The 22,038-nt window shown below is 44.2% G+C and overlaps 1 protein-coding gene across 1 annotated transcript in view; it reads right to left on the minus strand.

The window, feature by feature from the left end:
- The window catches only part of PGM5 (phosphoglucomutase 5), a 231,651-nt gene that overhangs the window by 196,988 nt on the left and 12,625 nt on the right, over nucleotides 1-22,038 (minus strand). The gene's annotated exons all lie outside the window — the stretch shown is intronic.

The raw sequence follows: 22,038 nt of genomic DNA on the forward strand, positions 1-22,038 counted from the left end.
AGGACTTGGGCCATCTTCCACTGCATAGCAAGCAGCATCCTTCAGGGCTACTTATTGACTTTTTACAAGTTGACTTTGTACCCACAGAACCTGGGCCCTAGGGCCGGCGCCGCGGCTCACTAGGCTAATCCTCCGCCTTGCGGCGCCGGCACACTGGGTTCTAGTCCCAGTCGGGGTGCCGGATTCTGTCCCGGTTGCCCCTCTTCCAGGCCAGCTCTCTGCTGTGGCCTGGGAGTGCAGTGGAGGATGGCCCAAGTGCTTGGGCCCTGCACCCCCATGGGAGACCAGGATAAGCACCTGGCTCCTGCCTTCAGATCAGCACATTGGAGGGTGAACCAACGGCAAAAGGAAGACCTTTCTCTCTATCTCTCTCTCTCTCACTGTCCACTCTGCCTGTCAAAAAAAAAACAAAAAAACAAAAAAACAAAAAGAACCTGGCCCCACCTGTGGATGACCTCCAGATTTGTGCTTAACATGACCAGATGATTTCGCCACTGTCCCCAGTGAATGCTGTCAGTGGTAGAAAAGGAGGTCCCTAAGGGTGAGGTTGTAGTAGTTTAGATCCCTAACATGGACATGTACATAGTTTCTGAGTTAATACCAAACTCAGGGGGCCAGCACTGTGGCACAGCGGGTTAACACCCTGGCCTGTAGTGCCACCATCTCAATGGGCGCCGGTTTGAGCCCCAGCTGCTCCACTTCTGATCCAGCTCTCGGCTATGGCCTGGGAAAGCAGCAGAAGATGGCCCAAGTCCTTGGGCCCCTGCACCCAAGTGAGAGACCCAGAAAAAGCTCCTGGCTCCAGCAGCTGCAGCCAGTTAGGGAGTGAACCACCCGATGGAAGACCTCTTTTAAATATTTCATTACTCAGATTGAATCCTAGACTGATTTTATCATAATTTCTGAGGGTAAGATCCAGGTACCAGCAGTCTGTAAAGCTTCAGACTGACTACAATGTCCAGCCAAGATGGAGGCTAAGACTCCTTATTACTCAGAGGACCACTGGCATGGGCATCATCCACAAGTTTGATAAGAACGCAGAATCTCAATGTCCACTCAACATCTGCTGTGAACAAGAATCTGCATTTTAACCAAATCAACTCCTCTCTTCCCAGATAACTCAACGTGAGCAATGCTTATGTGGCTTACAAGCCAGGGCCAGTTCTAGCATTCAGTTCAAAGGTAGTTACCCTGGCACCAACATTCCTAGCAGTCCATCACTGGGCAAACAAGAAAATACAAGATGGATACCAAAAGAAGACACATGAGAACAAGCATGGACAGAAAAACAAAGCAGTCTCAGCATGATTTAACACAGAAAGATCAATCCAGGGCAGGATCTTCAGAACACATATTTTCAAGTGGAAGAGACAGATTATAAACATATTAGCATAGTAATTATAATAGTCACTAACAGGGTATGTGTGAGGAAGAAAATAAAATGTTAATAGGGAATAATAAGGCACCAATTTTAACCATTATTACAGCAAAGGGAACTTGGATTTTATTTCATGTACAATGGGAATACATTGAAGTAAAGGTTTTAAGCAGAAGTAACCTGATATCATGCAGATTTTTAAAAACCATAGGTTGAACAACCCAAAAAATTCTATTAGAAAGTAAGTTCTATCATGTCATCAAAACATTCCCATGGCTTTTCCTGCCATACACCAACACATAAACTCTTCACCAGGTCTAAGAGGCCCCCCATCACCTGCCAGTCTCCACTTCCCTCTCACCCTCCACTCTGGCCACACACACCAAACATGATCCTGCTTCCAGAACTTGGCATTTTTCCTTTCCTCTCCTTAGAACACTCTTACCCAGGTATCCACATACCTGTACCCTCCTGTCCTTTGTGTTTCTGTTCCAACATCACATAATCAAAAGTAATACCCTTGACATCTTATACTTAGATAATGCAGTGCTCCTAAGTTCCTAAATTCTCTATTGTTCTCTATTTTCATCATAATTTTCTATTTCACATCAAATGTCACCTATTTTTACACTGAATATAAGCCCAAAGGCTGTTTTTCACTGACATATCCCAAGCATCCAAAACAAACATGGCATGTAGTAAGTATACAATAAATACCTGTTAAATTAATTTAAAAGCAAATGAATGGCTGCTATGCAAAAACAGTAATGAGGACCCAGTGTTGTGTCACAGCCAATTAAGCTGCTGCCAGCAACACCAGTATCCCTCAGCAGAGTGCTGGTTTGAGTCCTGGCTGCTTTGCTTCCAACCCAGCTTCCTATTAATGGACCTGGGAAGGCAACAGAAGATGGCCCAAGTGCTTGGGCCCCTGCCACCATGGAAGAGACCCAGATGGAGTTGCTGGCTCCTAGCTTTGGCTTGGTCCAGCCTCAATTGTTAGGACCATTTGGGGAATGAACCAGAAGAGGGAAGATCTCTCTGTTCATCTCTAGCTCTCTGTAATTGCCTTTCAAATACATAAATAAATCTTCTAAAAACAACAGAGTAACAAGAACAGGAAGAAGATCAGATTGAAGACTATCAGAGTTGAGCATTAGTGGTATCTTTGACTAGGCTAGAGGCAGCAGAAATGAACAGAAGTTATTGGACATAAGATATATTTTCAAAAGAGAAGGAACAGAACAAGCATGTAGAATGAGATACCAAATAAAGGAGCAACAGTCACCAGCCTCCAAAATGGTCCCAAAGGTCCTCCCCTCTGGCAGTTGGCCTCCATGCTGTTCCTGAATGGCACAGATCTCAGCGATCAGCGGTAACTTCCTAGTGAGGCCATAAAAGACACTGATGTTCTGCCTTGCCCTGCTGGACTGCTCATTCTGGAAGAGGCCAGCTGCCATGTCATTAAGACACTCAAAAGCCGTGGAGGGGGGGGCAAATGGAGAGGAACCAAGGCTTCCTACCAACTGTCAGCACTGACCTGGCCCTGCCTGGATCCCCCAGCCCATGTCAAGTCTCCATAGGAAAAACCCTACCAACACGTGGCCATGACCTCATGAGAGTACAAGAGCTAGAACAACTCATCCCCTACCTCACAGACACTGTGAGAGACAATAAATACACTGCTGTTTGAAGCCACTCAGCTTTACACAGCAGTAAATATGGACTACAAGAACTCCCAGCTTTCTCCCTTGAATAACTTGATGGGTAGCAGTGCCATTTATCAAGACAGGAAAGACACAGGTTAAATTAATAACACTTACTTTACTACCCATAGACATAATAAATTATTTTCCATATGTTGTTCTCAAAATATATGTATTCATTCAACACATTTTATTAGCTATCATGAAACATAATATAGATGGTCCTGCAGACATAGCAATAAATACAATGTAGCCACTATCCTCAAAAAATAAGTCCTAAGTATCATAAATCTGAAAAATAATTGTCACTTTTTTCATAATTTTCCAGCTACCCCTTTTTCATAATCATTCTTAAATATTTTTAACAGTGGAAAGATATACACATGCAGCTATTTCCTGTAGTACTTTGTATTAAAAATGAATTTTAAAACAAACTTTGTTAATGTCTAGTAATGAAGACCATGTTAAAATGCGATGTATCAGGGCCAGCCCTCTGGAACAGTGGGTAAAGCTGCCGCCTTCAGTGCTGGCATCCCACGTGGGCGCCAGTTCAAGTCTTGGCTGCTCCATTTCCGATCCAGCTCCCTGCAAGTGCACCTGTGAAAGCAGTGGAAGATGGTCCAAGTTCTTGACCCCCTGCACCCACATGAGAGACTCAGAAGCTCCTAGATACTGGTTTCAGACTGGCCCAGCTCCAGCCGTTGTGGTAATTTTCTGAGATTCATTCTCTCTCTCTCTCTCTCTCTCTCTCTCTCTCTCTCTCCCCCACCCCACCCCATTCCTCCCTACTTCCCTTTCTGACTCTCTGTAATACTGCCTTTCAAATAAATAAAATCTAAAAAAAGAAGTGTGATGAATCACTTCTATGGAATATTATTAACCCACTTAAATGGAAATTTATGAAGAATGCATTAGCTGTGGAAGACATAGATAGTAGTCCATAGAAATCTACAATTCTTTCCCATAGTACAGACCTCCTACTGGGCAGTAATGGCCCACACAGGGGCTACCTGTTCTTTTAAAATTTTATTTAAGTTTTTACTAGTTTTTAACCAATTCAATATGATTTGTAGATAAAATTCTAAGAACATAGGATATGCCCTTCCTCCTTCCCTCTCTCTCCCCCCTCTCCTCCTACTCATCCTCCTTTATTCTCCCTTTTAGTTTTTGAGATATTTTAAATTCACATTGAAGTAAAAAGGCTTAATACTTCACCAAATAAGAAGTTTAACAAGGGGCTGGCCACTGCAGAGTAGTAGGTTAATCCTCTGCCTGCCAGCACTGGCATCCCATATCAGCAGCAGTTCAAGTGCCTTCTACTCCACCTCCAATCCAGCTCTCCGCTGATGGCCTGGGAAAGCAGTGGAGGATGGCCTGGGTTCTTGGGCCCCTGAACCCACATGGGAGACCTGGGAAAAGCTCCCGGTTCCTGGCTTCAGACAGGCCCAGCTCCGGCAGTTGTGGCCATTTAGGTGATGACTGGGGAGTGAACCAGAGGATGGAAGACCTTTCTCTCTGCCTCTCCCTCTCTCTGTGTATAACTCTGCCTTTCAAATAAATAAATTAAAAAAATTTATAAAATAAAAAGCAAAAAGATCCTAGTTTATTGAGAACATAGACAACAGCTATAAACAATAATTGAATGGAAAAGTTACCATTTCATTGACATACAGTAACTTTTAAAATAATCACAGATCATTAAAACTATAGTAGTGTAACATTTTTAACCACTGGCTTCACAAAGGTATAAAACAAAGTTTTACAAAACTATATTTGCAGCAATACTGATACACAAACATTTCTTTCTCTTTTTTGTTTGCTTTTTAAATTTTAGCTCTCACATGTAAGGGAAAACATGTAGTATTTATCTTTCTGGATGCAGCTTATTTCACTCAACATGATATTCTCTGGTTGCATCCATTACACTCTTTTTTTAGTTAAATAATATTCTATTGTGTAAGTACAACCACATTTCCTTTATCCATTCATGTGACAACGATGGACACACTGGTTGATTCCAAATTTTGGCTACTGTGAACAGTACTGCTATAAACATGTTGGTACAAGCATCTCTTTGATATACTGTGTTCAAGACTTTTGAGTTTATATCCAGTAGTGGGATTGCTGGATCACATGACAACTATATTAGAAATCTCCACACTGTTATCCATGGTGGCTGCACTAATTTATATTCCCACCAACAGTGTGTAAGTGTTCCCTTTTCTCTCACATCCTCACACTTGTTACTCTCTCTGTCTTAGATTTTAGCCATTCTGACAGGGGTGATATCTCATTGTGGTTTTGATTTGCATTTCCTTGGTGGCTAGTGATGTTGAGAATTTTTTCATGTATTTGTTAGTCATTTGTATTTCTTCTTTTGAGAACTGTCTATTGAAATCCTTTGCCCATTTCTCAACTCAATTGGCTGTCCTTTCGTTGAGTTTTTTTAAGTTGCTGATATATTTGGGATAGTAACCCTTTGTCAGATAGGTGGTGTGCAAATATTTTTTCCCATTCTGTTGAACATCTTCACTCTATTGATTGTTGCCTTTGCTGTGAAAAGGCTTCTGAATTGGTATAGTCACAGTTGTTTGGTTTGTATGTGTTGCCTGTGCTTTGGGGGTATTGCCCAATGTCTTGAAGTGTTTCCTCTATGTTATCTTTCAGCAACTTCACAGTGTCAGGTCTTAAATTTAGGTTTTTGATCCATCTTGAGTAGATTTTTTATATGGTGAGAAATATGTATCTAATTTTATTCTTCCATATATATTACGTCCAGTTTTGCAAGCACCATTTGTTGAGGAGATAATCCTCTCCACTGTATGGTCTGAACACTTTTGTCAAAAATCAGTTGGCTGTATATATGTGGACTAATTTCTGGGCTCTCTGTTCTGTTCCACTTATCTGTATATCAGTTTTTATGCCAGTAACATGCTGTTTTAATTACTATAGCATTGTAGCATTCTTTTTTTTTTTTTTTTTTTGACAGGCAGAGTAGACAGTGAGAGAGAGAGACAGAGAGAAAGGTCTTCCTTTGCCGTTGGTTCACCCTCCAATGACTGCCGTGGCCGGCGCACCGCGCTGATCCGATGGCAGGAGCCAGGTGCTTCTCTTGGTCTCCCATGGGGTGCAGGGCCCAAGTATTTGGGCCACCCTCCACTGCACTCCCTGGCCACAGCAGAGAGCTGGCCTGGAAGAGGGGCAACCGGGACAGAATCCGGCACCCCGACCGGGACTAGAACCCGGTGTGCCGGCGCCGCAAGGCAGAGGATTAGCCTAGTGAGCCACCGCGCCGGCCTGTAGCATACTTTGAAGTCAGGTATTGTGATGCCTTCAGTTTGGTTTTTCTTCCTCAGAATCACTTTGGCTACTCTGGGTCTTCTGTAATTCCATATGAATTTTAAGATTTCTTTTTCTAGTTCTGAAAAGAATGTCATTGATATTTTGATAGGGATTACCTTTGTCGCTCCCCGTCTTCGTGGAGGAACGACACAGGACCCTGCGCTGTTCTTTCATCTGCTCGGCCCTCCCCGGGTTTGCTGCTGGTTCTTCCCAGGTTGGCTACTATCCCTTCCACCTCCGTGGAAGGGCAGTTCCCCCTGGCCACATTCCCCACTTCCGCAGGGGAGCGGCACACCGCCGGCCGGCTTTCTCGGGGGCTGCACGGGTTCCCTTAGATGTTCCCCATAGATGTTCCTGGTGCATGCCGTCTCTCTCCTCCTTTATAGTCCTCCTCCGCCAATCCTAACTCGGCTGCCCACACGCCGAGTACGCTGCTCTCCTCCAATCAATAGCAAGTCCTACAGTTTATTAGTTGAACTGGAGGCAGCTGTGCGGAAGCTGTTTACTTCTCTCCCAGCGCCATATTGTGGGAGAGCAGATGCATAGAATAAGTCTTAATTCCAGTAACTCAGTCCAGTCCGGATTGCTCCCCACAGATCCCCCTTTCTTTTTATTTTTGGCGTTGATACGCGCCTGTCTTCGGTGTCCCGCGGCACACACTCTGCTCTACTTGCTAGAGTTGCCACAGGCTCTTACAAGTCCTATCAATCAGGAAAACCGAATCCGGGTCCTCTCTTCGCCATTGTGAGGAGGTTTTTAGGCGCTGATGCGTGCCTGTGTTCGGTGCCCTGCAGCGCATGCTCTGCTCTGCCCGCAGGGGCTTACAAAACCTATCAGGCAAACCGAATCCAAGCCTCCTAATTGTTGCATTGTGGGGAAGCTTTACTGATGTTAATTCGTGCCTGTCTTCGGTGACCTGCGGCGCATAAGCTGCTAGCCGCCGCAGGTGCTCATCATGCTCATCGCCTCACTTAATCAGGCAGACCGAATCCAAGCTTTCTCATTGCCATGTTGAGGGGAGGCCTAATTTTTCTCTATTTCTCTATCTCCGGGCATTCCTATTTCTCCCATTTTACTTCTATCTTCCAGCATTCCTATTTCTCTCACTTTACTTCTAAACTTCTATTTCTCTTATCCCCGCGGCTTCCCGGCACCTCGCCCCGCCGGCGGGTTCCCGGCTCTGCGCCGCTTCAGCCCGTGCGCCTCTCTCATCTGCGCAGCTTCCCGGCTTTGCGCGGCTCGGCTTCGCGCTCTCCGCGGTCTCCACGCTTAACCCTTTCGCGTCTGAACCACAGCCTCGCGCCAGCCCCGTTCCCTATCTATTCACGCCCCGTGCTCTCTCTGCACGCGGCGGCTTCCGCGAGTAACACAGCGTAGCTTACGTGTCCGCCACTAGCATTCAATCTAAGTTCCCCGGGCTAGCCTGGCGAATTCAACCCAGCGTACGTCTCCGCCCCACGGTTTGGCTTCCCGTCCTTTGCTCCCCGGGCTAATCAGACGGATCCCAACCAGGCTCACGTTTCAGCTTCTGGTTTCAACTTTTCGCCCCCTATTCCCGGGCTAACTTGAGAATCCCAAAGTGGCCCTCGTGTCCGCCTTGGCCTGCCCCCCGCGGCTTCAATTTCCCTAACATTTTTCTCTACCCGGTATGTTTCCCCAAACTTTCCTCCAACGATATTCCTCCCTCATTTCTCCTGGCCTCTCCCCACAGTCCGCGTCCGAGTCTGTTTGTTCTAGCTTTCACTTTCGCTTTCGACCTTAGAGATTTCTCCCAGCTTCCCCCCGTAGTCCGTATCCGAATCTATGCCTAGGCTTTCAATAACTTCTTCCGGCTCCTTTTTCGTCCGGCTTTTCCCTAGGCTGTTTGCTAGTCTCTCTCTCCGATATTAGCCCATTTCTTCCCTCCTAAGTTTCCTATCCGAGCTAGGTTTCCTATCCGAGCTAGGTTTCCTAATCCGAGTCACGGCACCATTATGTCGCTCCCCGTCTTCGTGGAGGAACGACACAGGACCCTGCGCTGTTCTTTCGTCTGCTCGGCCCTCCCCGGGTTTGCTGCTGGTTCTTCCCAGGTTGGCTACTATCCCTTCCACCTCCGTGGAAGGGCAGTTCCCCCTGGCCACATTCCCCACTTCCGCAGGGGAGCGGCACACCGCCGGCCGGCTTTCTCGGGGGCTGCACGGGTTCCCTTAGATGTTCCCCATAGATGTTCCTGGTGCATGCCGTCTCTCTCCTCCTTTATAGTCCTCCTCCGCCAATCCTAACTCGGCTGCCCACACGCCGAGTACGCTGCTCTCCTCCAATCAATAGCAAGTCCTACAGTTTATTAGTTGAACTGGAGGCAGCTGTGCGGAAGCTGTTTACTTCTCTCCCAGCGCCATATTGTGGGAGAGCAGATGCATAGAATAAGTCTTAATTCCAGTAACTCAGTCCAGTCCGGATTGCTCCCCACAACCTTGAATCTGTAGGTTGTTTTAAGAGGTACAGACATTGTAATGTTAACGATTCTTCCAATCCATGAGCAAGGAGTATCTTTCCATTTTTGTGTCCTTGATGGTTTCTTTCAACAATGTTTGATAATTTTCATCATAGAGATTTTTCACTTCTTTAAATTTATTTCTAAATAGTTTATTTTTGTGGCTATTGTGAATGGAATTTCTTGATTTCTCTTTGTTAGTTCATCATTAGCGTACAACAAAGCTACTTTTTTGTATGTCTATTTTGTAACTTGCAACTTGATTGAATTGGTTTAGCAATTCTAACAGCTTTTTGGTGTAGTGTTTAGGTTTTTCCATGTATAACCTCACATCATCTGCAAACATGGATAACTTGACTTCTTGTTTTTTGATGTCCTTTAAGTCTTTCTTGTCCCTAACTGCTCTTGCTACAACTTCCAGTACTATTTGGAATCAGAGTGGCAAAAGTAGCATCCTAGTCTTGTTCCAGATCTGAAGGGAAATGCTTTCAGCTTTTCCCCATTCAGTATGATACTGGCTGTTGGTTTGTGATACACAGCCTTTATAATTTTGAGGAATATTCTTTTCATATCTAATTTGTGGAGGGTTTTATTATGAAGTTATTCAATCATATCAAATGGTTTCTCTGCATCTATTGAGATGACCATGTGGTTTTTGTTCTTCATTCTATTGATGTGATTTATGACATTTACTGATTTGTGAATATAGAACCACTCTTGCATTTCTGGATAAATCTCTCTTGATAGTGATGTATGATCTTTTTGATGTGGTTTTTGGACTCAACTTGCTTGTTTTTGTTGAGAATATTTATATCTCTGCTCATTAGAGACATAGGTCTGTAGTTTTCTTTTTGTGTCATATCTTTGACTTTGGTACGAAAGTAATGTTGGTCTTAAAAAGAGTTTGGTAGAGTTCCATTCTGTTCAATATTTTGGAGTAGTTTGAACAGTGCTGGAGTTACTTCCTCTGAATGTTTTGTAGAATTCAATAGTAAAGCCATCAGGTTCCAGACATTTCCCCAGTGGAAGAGTTTTGATTACTGCTTCAATGCTACTGCTTGTTACAGGTCTGTTTAGATTGTTTATTTCTGCTTGATTTAATCTTGCTGGGTTATACAAATGCAGGAATTTATCCATTCCTTCGAGGTTTTCCAGTTGATTAGCATGTAGTTCTTCACAGGAGTTTCTTATGATCCTTTGAAGTTCAGCGATGTCAGGTGTAATGTCTCCTTTTTCATCTCTAATTTTATTGAGGTTTTTCTCTTTTGTGTTAGTCTGGCTACAGGTTTGTCTATTTTGTTTACCTTCTCAGAAAACCAACTTTTTGCTTTGTTGATCTTTTGTATTTTTTTTTTGATGTTTCGATATCACTGATTTCTGCTCTGATCCTTATTATTTATCACCTCCTGTTGATTTGGGAACTCGTTTGTTCTTGTTTTTCTAAGTTGTCAAGATGCATCATTAGATCTGTGAGACATTTCTTTTTCTTTAATGTAAGCATTTAATGCTATAAATTTCCTTCCTAATACTGCTTTTGCTAAATCCCACAGGTTTTGATATGACTTGTTTTCATCTTCATTTATTTCAAGAAAGATTTTTTATTTCATTTTCAATTTCTTCAATGACTCATTGATCATTCAGTAGCATGTTTAATTTCCAACTATTCCTCTTGTTGATTTCTAGTTTTATTTCTTTATGGTCTGAGAAGATACATGGTATGATTTCAATCTTCTTAAATTTGCTGAGACTTGATTTGTGGCCTAATATGTGGTCTATCCTAGAAAACAGTCCATGTACTGATGAGAAGAATGTGTATTCTGTAGCTGTTGGGTGAAATGTCCTGTAAATGTCTGTTAGGACCATTTGTTCAATAATATGTCTCAACTCTGATGCACCTTTACTGATTTTTTGTCTGGATGATCTGTCCATTGATGAGGGTGAGGTATTGAAGTCACCCACTATTATGTAGTGGAGTCTCTCTCTCCCTTTAAGTCTAAGAGGATTTGCTGTATATATCTGGATGGTCTTGTGCTGCGTGTATATTTATGATTGTTATGTCTTCTTGCTAAATCAAGAATTATCAAAACATAGTGTCCTTCTTTATCTCTTTTTCAGGTTTCAATTTACATCTGTTTTATCTGATATCAGAATAGCTACACCTGTTTGCTTTTGGTTTCTATTTGCCTGGTACATCTCTTTCCAACCCTTCACTTTTAGTCTGTGTATATCTTTATGAAGTGAGTTTCTTACAGACAGCATATGGTGGGGTCGTGAATTTTTATCCATTCAGTCAACCTAAGTCTTTTGGTTGGTAAATTTAATCCATTTACATTAAAGATTACTACTGATAGAAAAGAACTAAGACCTGGGGCTGGTGCTATGGCATAGCAGGTAAAACCACTGCCTGCAGTGCCTGCATCCCACATGGCACCGGTTCCAGTCTCAGCTGCTCTACTTCTGATCCAGTTCTCTGCTATGGCCTGGGAAAACAGTGGAAGATGGCCCAAGTCCTTGTGCTCCTGCACCTGTATGGGAGACCTGGAAGAAACTCTTGGCTCCTGGCTTAGGATTGGCTCAATTCCAGCCGCTGCAGCCATTTGGGGAGTGAACCAGTGGATGGAAGATCTTTCTCTCTCTCTGCCTCTGCCTCTCTGTAACTCTGCCTTCCAAGTAAAATAAATAAATATTTTTAAAAAAGAACTAAGACCTGTCATTTTGTTGATTGGATGATTCTACCTGTTCTGTTAGTGAATGCAGTGGTGTCACATGTTTTCATGGTGTTTACTTCTAATGCATGATGCCCTTCAGAATTTCTTGTAAGGCTAGTCTGGTGGTGGTGAATGCTCTCAGTTTTTGCTTATCTGGAAAATACTTTATTTCTCCTTCACTTTTTTTTTTAATTTTTTGACAGGCATAGTGGACAGTGAGAGAGACAGAGAGAAAGGTCTTCCTTTTGCCATTGGTTCACCCTCCAATGGCCGCCGCGGCCAGCGCGCTGCGGCTGGCGCACTGCGCTGATCCAATGGCAGGAGCCAGGTGCTTCTCCTGGTCTCCCATGGGGTGCAGGGCCCAAGCACTTGGGCCATCTTCCACTGCACTCCCTGGCCACAGCAGAGAGCTGGCCTGGATGAGGGGCAACCGGGACAGAATCCGGCGCCCCAACCGGGACTAGAACCCGGTGTGCCAGTGCCTCAAGGCAGAGGATTAGCCTAGTGAGCCGCGGTGCCGGCCTCTCCTTCACTTTTAAAGGATAGCTTTGCTGGATATAATATTCTTGGTTGGAAGTTTTTTCTTTTAAGACCTTGAATATATCATCCCACTCTCTTCTGGCCTATAGGGCTTCCACTAACAAGTCTGATGTTAATCTAACTCGTTTTCCTTTATACTGTAACTTGATGCTTTTTTTCTTACTATCTTTAGGATTCTCTCCTTGTCTTTAACTTTTGACAAACTGATTACAACATACCCTGGAGAAGACCTTTTTTGGTTCAACTTGCTTGGAGTTTTTTCTTGTATCTGGATATCCATGTCTCTTTCAAGACCTGGGAAATTTTCAACTATTATTTCACTAAGAAGGTTCTCAATACCTTTTTCCTTTTCTTTTAGGGTATACCCACACTAACTAAAGCTGCTCTGGGATATGAAAAGAACAAAAGGAAGATTATGTTTTCTGGGGTCTGACTGATGGAAATTTTCAGCACAGTAGTAAAAAAAAAAAAATGAAGACTTCATGGGACAAGAGGAGAAAAGACAGAGACACCACTGCAGCCAGACTTGAGGCACAACCCACTGCCAGCTGTGAGCCACCACCTTACCACATCAAGGCAAGAAGAAACTGCCATACGCCCCACTTGCAGCTTTAGCTGAGAAGGAATTCCACAGTCACCCACTGACTTTGACTTCGGCCTGGAGAGCTAACTACAGTCTGAACAACTGCCAGGCTTGCAGCAGGGAAGTCGCCTTGCTTCCTTCCTCTCTCCTGCTCCTGCAGCACACCATACGTGGCAATGAGAGGTTGCGCAGTGCGCCTCTGTCCTCCTGCCAGCATCACAGTGAGTCAGGGGGACATGTAGGGCAAAGGACAGATCCCCTGAATCCTACAAATGTGCGAGTTTTGGGCATTAGCCCCAGAGCTACACTCACACACTGTGCATGAGCCAAAGGCACTTGCCCTAGCTGCTGGGGGCTTACATCAGAAGCAGCCATTAAAAAAATCCACTCTTGGCCGGCGCCGCGGCTCAATAGGCTAATCCTCCACCTGCAGCGCCAGCACACCAGGTTCTAGTCCCAGTCGGGGCACCGGATTCTGTCCTGGTTGCTCCTCTTCCAGTCTAGCTCTCTGCTGTGGCCCGGAAGGGCAGTGGAGGATGGCCCAAGTCCTTGGCCCTGCCCCCTGCATTGGAGACCAGGATAAGCACCTGGCTCCTGCCATCGGATCAGTGCAGTGCACCGGCCACAGCATGCCAGCCATAGCACGTCGGCCACAGTGGCCATTGGAGGGTGAACCAACGGTAAAGGAAGACCTGTCTCTCTGTCTCTCTCTCTCACTGTCCACTCTGCCTGTCAAAAAAAAAAAAAATCCATTCTCACCCTGGGAGATCTGGGTAGTGACCATACTATACCCTGCAACACCAGGACTGTAACAATTCATTCTAAATTTCTTAGTGTCACTGGCGTCTACCCAGTGGACATAAGGAAGCACCTACCTGCATTCACCTCTCCAGACTCAAATCTTTCAGAGTAAAACCTCCTGTATACCTTGTGGTCACCCTGTAGGACTAGAACAGGGTTCCACTCATATCTCATATCTCCTAGTCCTAGGACTAGGGCTGTTGGTATTATAAGCCATGGCAGCAGTTGGACTCTCCTAGCAGGACCTGAGGAAGGGTCCATCTATATCACACAGTCGTAGAGCCTCAGCAATTTGTGCTACAAGCCCCAGCTTCACTCAAGCTTGCCCATATGACATAATTGCAGCTATCCTTGTCTTCCTTAGCACCAAGAACAAAGCCCTGGCTATCACATTTGCCAGGGAGACTGACACTGAACTCTCTGTGGACCAATGATACACACCCAAAGTAACCCTTATTTATCTCAAAGCCATACTTCCATCTGAATGAATTGCAGCAGACTAGTCCACTGTGTCACTTAGAGACAAAGCTAACATTGATTAAGAAAAAAGAAATCACTCAGAGACTACACTTCTGGGCTCACCTAGAACTAAAGCCAAAGCAACAACTCAAGTGATACACTACATTCCTGCTAAACCATAAATTCTTTACAATAAAACCTTCTCCATACAGAAAAACAGATGAATATACCAGATGGCCAGATGTCAAAGAAGGGACAGAGGAGACATGAAGAAGCAAGGTAGCATGATGTCTCCAAGAGGGGATACGTTTCCTAGCTCACCCTTGCATCTAGGCATGACCACACAATACATTCTGACAATCACTGATAAATCAGTGTGAGAATGGGAACAGAAATAATGTGTGTTTCTGCTAAAGATATTAAGCAGCAGATCTGTCTTCCCTACACTGCATATTTCCCCTTCTACAAGTTCAATAAAGGCAACCACATGGCTCTAGGAGTTGCCAGAGCCACAATATGGAAGGAACCTGGGGCCCTGTCCCACTGGATAGACAAGACTTTGCCTACCAGAAACAACACTATAAAAATTGCCTATATTTCATGTTTACCTGCTACAACCACATTTTCTTAGTAGAGAAAGAAACACAGTCAATGTTTTAAAGCTAAATTTTTTTAAATTACTTTATTTTTTATTTTTTATTTTTTTTGACAGGCAGAGAGAGAGAGAAACAGAGAAAAAGGTCTTCCTTTGCCTTGGTTCACCCTCCAATGGCCACCGTGGCCAGCGCACCGCGCTGATCCGAAGCCAGGAGCCAGGTACTTATCCTGGTCTCCCATGGGGTGCAGGGCCCAAGCACTTGGGCCATCCTCCACTGCACTCCCTGGCCACAGCAGAGAGCTGGACTGGAAGAGGGGCAACTGGGACAGAATCCGGCGCCCCGACCAGGACTAGAACCCGGTGTGCCGGCGCCGCAAGGCTGAGGATTAGCCTAGTGAGCCATGGCGCCAGCCAAAAGCTAAATTTAAATATATATATATAAGATTATTTTATGCTAAAACAATGTAAAATTATGTACACCTTGGGGTAAGGACTGGAAAAAATAAAGCAATAAATATGTACACCTTACCTGAGTAGGAAAGATTATACATTTTTTATTTTATTAAATTTAAATTCCTTTTTTTCTTATAGATTTATTTATTTGACAGGCAGAGTTACAGAGAGAGGGGGAGAGGGAGAAAGGAAGAGAGAGAGAGAGAGAGAGAGAAAATCTTCCTAACACTGGTTCATGCAAAGATGGCTGCAACAACTAAGGCTAGGCCACGCCCACGCCAGGAGCCAGGAGCTTCACCTGGGTCTTCTACATGGCCCAAGGATTTGGGCCATTTTCTGCTGCTTTTCCAGGTGCATTAGCAGGGAGCTGGATCAGAAGTGAAGCAGCCAGAACTATAACTGTTGCTCACATGGGATGCCAACATATCAGGCAGTGGCTTAACCCACTGTGCCTCAGTGCCAGTCTCTAAATTATTTCTTTTTAAGAAAATGTAATATATATTATTTGAGATGGTTAAAGTAATTACACTTGAGAAAATTTTCAACTTGAAATTATCTTCACGAATCTTCATGATAACTGAAGGGTTAATAGAAGATTAAAGTCTAGATATGTGAGACCTGCATATTAATCTATAAATACCAGAAAAATGAGGTAGTGCTGTATGGCAGATATATAAATCTAATTAAGGGGCATCAGAAAGGGATTAAGTTCTAGAGGAGACATGAAAGAGTAAGTAATGAGACTTCTAAGGTAAGAGGTTTCTAAGATAAGACATGAAAAATCATCAACATATTTGTGTCACCAAAAAGTATTTTCAGCAGAAGAGGAATTCAATAATCACATGGATAGGGCAACCCATTCTGCGATTACCCATCAGCCTCTCTCCCCAGTCACTCCTATTTTTATCCAGTGGGTTCATAAGCAAAGCAAGTGACCAGGATAGCAGGGAAAGGGATCATACAAGGGCTCAGCCACATGGTAGTCCATTTACCAAGGCCAACCTGACCACTGTCAACGCTGACTGCTCTCCTGCCAGAAGCACAGAATTACACAGAGTCCCCAGTACAGCACCACTCCCAGGGTGATCAGTCAACTACATGGTGGCAGGTTGATTAACTTGGATCTTTTCTATAATGGAAGGGCAGCACCTAGTACTCAGTAGAAGAGATGCATAAAAGAGAAGGCAAACACAGGAAAGCACAGGGTGTGAGACAGAAGCACAGGTTCCAGTGATATTAGTAGAAGCCCAGGAAGCCTAGGAATGCTGAATGACACCAGCATTGTGGCACAGCAGGTTAAGCGGCCACTTGCAACACCAGCATCCTGTATCAGAGCACCTATTTGTATCCTAGTTGCTCTGCTTCCAATCTAGCTCCTTGCTTATGTGCTGGGAAGGCAGTTGAAGACAGTCAAGCAGTTGGGCCACTGATACCCACATGGGAGACCTGGATGGGGTTCCAGGTTCTTGGCTTTGATCTGGCCCAGCCCCTGCTGTTCCAGCCATTTGGGGAGTGAACCAGCAGATGAAAAATCAATCTCTCTCCCTTTTTCCCTCTTTGTGTGTGTGTGTATGTGTGTACATCCTCCTCTCTGATGCTCTACTTTTCAAATAAATACAATAATACATTTTTAAAGATTATTTATTTGAAAGTCAAGAGTTACACAGAGGCAGAGGGAGAGGCAGACACACATAGAGAGGTCTTCCATCTGCTGGTTCAAATGGCTGCAATGGCCAGAGCTGGGCCAATCTGAAGCCAGGAGCCAGGAGCTATTTCAGGGTCTTTCATTAGGGTGCAGGGGCCCAAGGACTTGGGCCATCTTCTGCTGCTTTCCCAAGCCAAAGCACAGAGTTGGATTGGAAGTGGAGCAGCCAGGACTCAAATCAGCATGCCAGCACTCAAATGGGATGCTGGCATTGCAGGTGGTGGCTTTACCCACTATACCACAGCGCTGGCCCCTAAAATAATAAACTCAAAAAAAAAAAAAAAAAAAAAAAGAGAGAGAGAGAGAGAGAGAGAGTGAACAGATTCTCCCCAGAGCCTCTGAGGAATGTGGCCCCACCAAAGCCTTGATTCCACATTCTTCCTCCAGCCTGTAACAGACTACATTTCTGTTATGTGAAGCCAATAAGTTTGCATTCATTTGTTATGGCAGCCCTAGGAAACTAATACAAAATCTGCATTTGTTTTCTAAGACTTCTAAGAGAAGTTGCTACAAACTCGGTGGCAAAAAAAAAAAAAAAAAAAAAAAAAAAAAAAAAAAAACAAGAAAGAAAGAAGAAATTTAATTCCTGATAGTTCTGAAGACCAGAAGTTCAAAATCGAGGTGTCGGCAGGTCCCAGCATCCTCTGTAAGCTTTAGGGGAGCACTCTCCCTTGCCTCTCTCAGTTTTTGGTGCCCCACAAGTTTCTGGGTTGGGGGCTGCATCACTCCAGCCTCTACAACTTCACATTCTTCTCCACGTGTACATGTCTTCTCTCCCGTTAACCTGCACTCTCCCTATTAGCCCAAGACAAACGTCACCAAAAATAGTTCTCTCAAGTTCTAGTAATTGGGAGCAGCTGAAGGGCACAGCAGTTAGGATGCCACTTAGGACACTGGGCCGCACACATCTCATATAGGAGTGCCTGGGTTAGAGTTCCTGCCCTACTTCCGATTATAGCTTCCTGCTAACCCAACACCCTGGCAGGCAGAAAATAATGGCCCGAGCACTTGGGTCCCCACCACCCACATGGAAGACTAGATTTGAGTTGGCCCCAGTTTCAGCCTGGTCCAATCCCAGCTACTGCAGTCATCTGGGGAGTGAACCAGCAGAAGAAATTAACACACTCTCTCTCTCTGCCTCTCATGTAAATTTTTTTAAAAAATTTATTTTATTTTATTTAAGCGTGTTACAGAGAGAGGTACAGACAGACAGAAAGAGTTCTTCCATCCTCTGGTCACTCCTCTATTGGCCACAACAGCTGGAGCTGAGCCAATCCGAAGCCAGGAGCCAGGAGCTTCTTCCAGGTCTCCCACATGGGTGCAGGGGCCCAAGGACTTGGGCCATCCTCTGCTGCTTTCCCAGGCCATGGCAGAGAGCTGGAGTGGAAGTGGAGCAGCCGAGACTCAGACTGCTGCCCATGTGATTTGTCGATGCTGCAGTCCATGATTTAACCCACTGTGACATGGTGCCAGCCCCTAATATAAATTTTTAAAATTTAACCTAATACAGGTCATGCTACCATCTTTTTCAAAACCCACACCCTCCTCCAAAATTGAAAATGCAATTATAGATATGGATTATCCCTGAAACTATCACTTCAGCTTATGAAAAAGTTTTAGAAATATGGGAGTACTTCAAAAACTTCAGAGAAAATTTAGCTGAAAGATAGGTTATTTTGGTGTATAAAGGCTTATTCGTTTAATAATAAGGCTGAAATGCACTACCTTGAGAAGCGCTGAGCACCTAAGGCTGGGGTCATATAGGCAGAGACTTGTTGAGTATTATGCTTATCATAATAGACATTTTCCAGAAACTTCTGAACTACCTTACTAATACCACCCTGTCAATGTAGTAGACTGCAACCATGCAAATAAAGGATGGTCTACTTACATAATTGACTTTAGTTTTGTTTACAGTATTGAAATAAGCAACAGCTGACTTTTATTCCTGAGTGAAACCCAGGCCATAGCCTGGGGAGAACCAAGCCAAGGCATTCTGCTACCCCCTCACTGAAGCTCCCATACCACAGGGAGCTTTTTTCTTTTTTCCGGGATCCATCACTTTATTTCCAATGGGAGTGGCAGGGAGTGGCAGGGAGTGGCCTCCAGCAGCACACAGAGGCAGTCACACCAGCTATCCCCAAACAGCCCACGCCAGTGCCAGCCTGCACTCACACCATACTAGAGGGTCAGCTTTGGCTGGAGGAAGGGCAACTCCACCCAGCCCTATGGAAGGTGCACTCATCTGGACGGCCTTTATTACCACCAAGGAGTATTTCCTTCAGTTCCCACTTGGAAATGGGACAGCAAACCCCTGTCCAATGTCACACTCACAAAAAGGAGGCACATAGCTGCACACCCAGGATTCATGGGTAGACACACAAACAGCAGCACACAGGTCCCTACAGACACATACATGAGATACATGCCCTCCCAGACAGACAGATGTATGGACACAGCATGAACATGGTCCTACACAGTCATGACTTCTAAGTGCCTGGGGAAGGGGGTCATGGCAGGGAGTGGTGTACAGTTACCATCACTTCCCACACACAGTTAGTTATGCTCTGTATCTGTCCGCTGAAGGGAGGCTAACATCTCCCAACAACCATAAAACCTCTCCTGGATTATACCACTGTTCCTGCCACCTTGAAGGAGTACAGCAGGTGCTGAAGGAGTCGACAGGCCCTTTTACAAGCACAGGATATCATCTTGAGAAAAAGAAAACTGTTGATTACAAAAGCAAATTTTCCCCAAGCATCTTTAATACTTCACATCACATGCCATAGTAAACTAACTTTTTCAATGATTTTACTTCTGATGCCCCCTTTTTTCCATAATATTAACAACTACAATTCTAAATTAGATTTAGTATGAGTTCAGCTTCTAATTAGGTCAAAATAAAGTCAAAGGAGTATAGATGTACAATTTAAACCCTCAGGCTAAAATCTCAGACACAGAATTTTGACTCTGAGTTTTCTCCAGTAACAGAACACTAATTAAAGCAGGAGTGTTTTCATGTGTGAACTCTCAAGTCAGACTTTTCCCTTATGATTTCCTTTTGGCTTTAAGTAAGTTTTTTTTTTAAAGGGGAGGGGGGTAAGCATGACACTCCTCAGTATTCTCCATTCATGTTCCTGTAAAGGAATCAAATCCCAAAGTGAATTGGAAAAAGTGAAGAGAATAATAAACAGCAACTTCCTTGATGGTTCACAGAGAGTGAGTTCTCTAGGACCATTCAGCCACCATGTCCACCCACGACATGTTGTGGACAGCCATTCAGCCACAGGCAGCTGTTTCCTGTATTCTGTTAAACACCACACACACACACACACACACACACACACACTCCCAAAGCCAACTGCCATGGACCACAAGGCTTCCATCTCTCAAACCCAGCTGTCACAGAGGAGTGCCAACCCTTAGGTAGAGCTAGCTTCACATGGGTAAGCAGGAGACGGCTAAGCAGAATTTGGAGAAATAACAAACTCAAGGTATGGATGTGATTATGCAAACATCAAGAGATTGATTTCCCCATTTGCACACGGATAATTGTGCAGTTATATGCTTTGTTACATGGAGAACAGATGGAAGCAACAGAGCTGATCCTCAGCTTCCTGTACCCCTGGAAACCTTCACACACTTTTCAGGTGTTGGAGGGAAGAATGAGACCTCATTAGAATCAAACCAACATGGATTTCATATTCATCTCCTACTATTTGAACAAGTACAGAAAAGTAACAGCTATCTAGAAGTTTGATCCAAGTTCTGTTCTTTAATCAGCCCACCCACTTTTAAAGCCTTCACTGAGAAAATCAGGAAATGTCATTTTCCTCTGCTTCAGAATGGGACTGGTGAGAACTGGGAGTTATGTCCCTCCTGGTAATTATAGCTTGGAAAATGCTCTGAAATCTTTGCCTTAAGAGAAAGAGCTGACTCACCAAAATAAGAAAGACCCTGCTGACTGCCATTTTGTGAAGTGACTGTACCAACAGCAACCCAGGGAAAAAAGCACAAATATGCAATGAGTCTACCGTGGTCAGGAAAGCAGAGCTGGGTGCCCTGAGACAAGCTGAGATTCTGACATCCAATGGGAAAGGAGGTAAAAACTGACTTTGCCATTTACTGCCTGCTGGCTTTGGGCAACATCTTGAATCCCTCTGCTCTCAGTTTTGTTACCGAAAAGATCTAAAAGACCATACGGTGGAGAGTGAAAGAAAGTTAACATGGCCAGCACAGTCTCCAGCTGTGATACCCTGTAAACTCTGCATACATTTTACTCACAAACACTGCTGGTGTCATTTCTAGTTATTACATGAATGTGCTGCTGCTATTTTACTAACCTGGAATCTTTTTTCTAATTATAAAATATACATGTTCTTTTCTGAACATTTATGGAGTACACATCAGAAGAAAATAAAGAGCACCTATGAGCTTTCAATCTATAATGACCACTATTAATATTTCTGTGTGCAGCCTCTGTCCATGTGCTGGGTCTCTCTGTCTCTCCTTCTCTACCACACTTACATTTTTAGGATTGCTGTACTTACCCACTGTTCATTTAATTATCTAGCCTTTCCCTTAGGTCTATTTTCCTGGGTCACTGAGTATACCCCCATGACATAATCTTAAGGGCTGTATAGTCTCCCATTATTTAATTACACCATCACTGACTAACCAATATAAAACTACTCTTTTACCTCAATTTTTACATGTTAAACTGCAACATGAAAATGAAACATTCAGCAGGGCTGCAGGACCAGGCCCCTGACAATGAAACCTACACAGTGTCTATCTTGTACCAAGAAACCTCAATAAGAAGCTGTTAACGTCCATAGTAGGAAAGGACAGGCTCCCCCTGTCTGTATCCTTGCCCTCACCTGGATTTTTCAAATTAATTTATTTATTTGAAAAGCAGAGTTACAGAGAGGCAGAGAGAGAGAGAGGCAGACAGAGAGAGAGAGAGAGAGAGGTCTCCCACCTGCTGATTCACTCCCTAAATGGCCACAATGGCCAGAGCTGGATTAATCCAAAGCCAGGAGCCAGAAGCCAGGAGCTTTTTCCAGGTTTCCCACATGGGTGCAAGGGTCCAAGCATTTGGGCCATCTTCCACTGCTTTCCCAGAGCATAGCAGAGAGCTGGATGAAAAGAGGAGCAGCTGGGACTAGAACTGGCGCCCGTATGGAATGCTGGTACTGCAGGCAGCAGCTTTGCCCACTATGCCATAGTGCCAGCCAGGTGGATTTTTTTTTTGTCTCCATCTATGTCTCTGGTAAGCACTTTCCACTTTTATGC

This window comes from Oryctolagus cuniculus, chromosome 1 (genome assembly GCF_051225735.1).
Source record: "Oryctolagus cuniculus isolate XC-2025 breed Fujian yellow rabbit chromosome 1, ASM5122573v1, whole genome shotgun sequence".
Classification (NCBI taxonomy): domain Eukaryota; kingdom Metazoa; phylum Chordata; class Mammalia; order Lagomorpha; family Leporidae; genus Oryctolagus; species Oryctolagus cuniculus.